The following is a 2,685-nucleotide window of genomic DNA, read 5'->3' as shown; positions in this document are numbered from 1 at the left end:
CACACAAATATGCCTGAAAAAAATCCTTGGCCCAGTGAAAGCTTCCAAATCATTCCTAAATGTCCAGACCACCGTAAGGTCGGCCTAAATATGGAGTACATACAGGGTGATCCGGACATGCACTCCATCTGAGCTCCAAACCACCCATGACCCCGCTTGTAGCCACTTTCACCTCTCTTTTCTTTCTCTCCTATCCATCCTCATCGAAGAGGACATCATGCTGCCCGTATCCCTCGCCTCGCCCCTCCCATCCTTCCCCTCGGTGGCCTCGTCCAAATTGCAGAGCGGACCCACCATACGGATGCAACCGAAGCATATGGGATGGGTTTGTTGTCGGCCGTGTGATCAAACTATGATCCAACAATCGTGAATGGTGTCGATGCGCGAAGAATTATCAACCAACTATTTTCAACTGTTTCCTTTTATTGAAACCTTATGGAGTAGTTTAAGGCTTTTTTGGTTCTATGCTTTGGATTGCCATACTGTTGTCATACATTTTTGCAAAGTTTGCCTAAGGTTAGTTTAACAAAATAAGAGCCATAAGTTGGCAAGTCTTAGAAAATCTTGTCACACTTTTTGTGTGTATGTAACATGGGGCCCTAGTGTGGTTTGTTTAAAGTGTGGCTTGAACCAAACACCATCCCGAGTTGATCAAATTTGCCTAACCTTAGGTGTGGCAACCATTGACAAATTTAGTCTCAAACCAAGCAGTCTCTAGTGTGCTACTCACTCCATTCACAAATATAAGATGTTCTATCTTTTTCTGATTTGAATGTACATAAACACATTTTAGTGTGTCTGTTCACTCATTTCAATCCATAGTACCCCTTCATCCCATAATATAAGAGTGTTTTTGACACTACACTAGTGTAAAAAAGCGCTCTTATATTACAGGACAGAGAGAGTAGCATATGTTGAAATATCTAAAACACTTTATTTTCTCCGGGCAATGATACGCGCCGATGCGTCGGCCCAAATTTGGGCCGATCGCTGCCCAGCCACCCGATTCGGACGCGTTCAGCCGTTCGATTGGGTCTCCTTCCCCATGTCTTCTTCTTCCCCCACGCTGGCACCTCCATGGACGAGCACACAACTGGCCTCGAAGCACGACCCCACGCGCTCGCCCGTCGCCGCACTAGCCGTCGGCCTCGCCGTCATCTCATGTCTTTCTCGCCGGATCCACGCATGCAATGCCTTTCGCCCGTGGTTGCAGCTTCCTCGTTGGGTGGCAGCTCCGGTAGGATGCTCACATCTCCGCTAGTGCCAGTCGTCGGTCGCAGCATCCCGGGCAAGGAGCTCACGAAAAGTTACTCTCCTTTGGGTTTATTGGTGGCAACAAAAATGTCAGCCAGTAGTAGCAAAAAATTGTGCTGGTTCCAGCAAAAAAAAAAAGCTCGTTGGTGCCGCCACCAGTTGTAGCTTTTGTGATTGCCGGTTGCAGCAAAAACAACTTCTGATCGAGCTCGGGGCTTCTCTGCAAAAAATCGAACGGTTGTAGCTGTTCTAAACGCTAGTTGCAGCCCTACCGGTGACCGGTTGCAGCTTCTATGGATGCTGGTTGCAGCTTTCTCGACCACAGTCGTAGCAAAAAGCGCCATTGTCACGGGACATGGTTCCAGCTTCTACGCCCCTCATTCCAGCATTACCAGAACACAGTTCCAGCATCGCCAGAACACAGTTCTAGCATTGTGCCCTTGCAGCTCCTCCGTCCACCGGTTGCAGCTCCCGGCATGGTCGGGTCTGGCGAGGCAGGCAGAGCTCCGGTGGCGCGGATCTGGCCGAGGGCGGCCGGACCAGCTGATTCCCGTGGCGGCGGCGCCCTGGGAAGCCTCCAGACAGCGACAGTTGACCATGACGGCGGGGTCCCTGAGAAAAAGGAGAGAGAGATGAGCGATGGGAGAAGAGAAAGGAGGGAAAAGGAGAGGGGGAGACGCGCTGCGTGCGAGCCCTTTGACCGCGTGGTGTGTGCTTGGACAAGGCGCGGACCGAGCATTCAGCTGGCACGCCGAGCCCAAACATTTTCCTTTTACTTTTGAGGGAATATCCAAAAATCTTACATTCGTGAATGGACTGAGTAATTGTTTAGCAGTTAGGACCAGAGGGGCTTTATAGTGCATTTACCAATGTATTAAAATCGTATTTACCGATCACGTGACATATGTGATAAGCAATCCAACAATTCAAAAAAAAAATCGTATTTACCGTATTAACGGAATCGCGAGCCTCTCAAGGGAGGGCCAGGCCGCCCGCAACGACGCCGGCACCACCGCTGGGGGAGGCACTGCTCCGGTGCTGAGGGAGAAGCACAGCGGCCGGTAGCTCGGTTCGAGCTCCCCGAGCACGCGCGCACGTCGACCTCCACGCCCGGTCCACCGAGCCAGCCGCCCGCCCTCCGCACGCTCGGCGCAGCGAGCGGACGCACGTCCCGGAGCCCCGAGCGCTCCAGCAGCCGCACCATGAACCGGAGCTCGCCGCGCCCGGGCGGCTGCTAGCGCGGGCTCTTGTGCCGTGCGTGCTTGAGCTTGTCATGTAGGCTGCTGCTACCTGCTAATGGTGTGCTGCTGCTGATGCGTGCCTGATGCTGCTGCATGAGCGCGTGAGCTGTGTGCTGCTGCATGCGAGGGTGGTGGCGCTCGTCGCTGGACGGAGAGCGTTGCCGTCCTGCCACCGCGTGCGTGCGTTCTG

At 53.2% G+C, this 2,685-nt stretch overlaps 1 protein-coding gene across 2 annotated transcripts in view; it reads left to right on the top strand.

Moving 5' to 3' along the window:
- The window catches only part of LOC123079804 (ABC transporter B family member 4), a 14,837-nt gene that overhangs the window by 5,451 nt on the left and 6,701 nt on the right, over positions 1 to 2,685 (top strand). The window lies entirely within an intron of this gene.

The sequence above is a fragment of the Triticum aestivum genome, chromosome 3D, assembly GCF_018294505.1.
Source record: "Triticum aestivum cultivar Chinese Spring chromosome 3D, IWGSC CS RefSeq v2.1, whole genome shotgun sequence".
Classification (NCBI taxonomy): Eukaryota; Viridiplantae; Streptophyta; class Magnoliopsida; order Poales; family Poaceae; genus Triticum; species Triticum aestivum.
The sequence above is the reverse complement of the archived record's forward strand: the minus strand, read 5'-3'. Positions and strand labels throughout refer to the sequence as shown.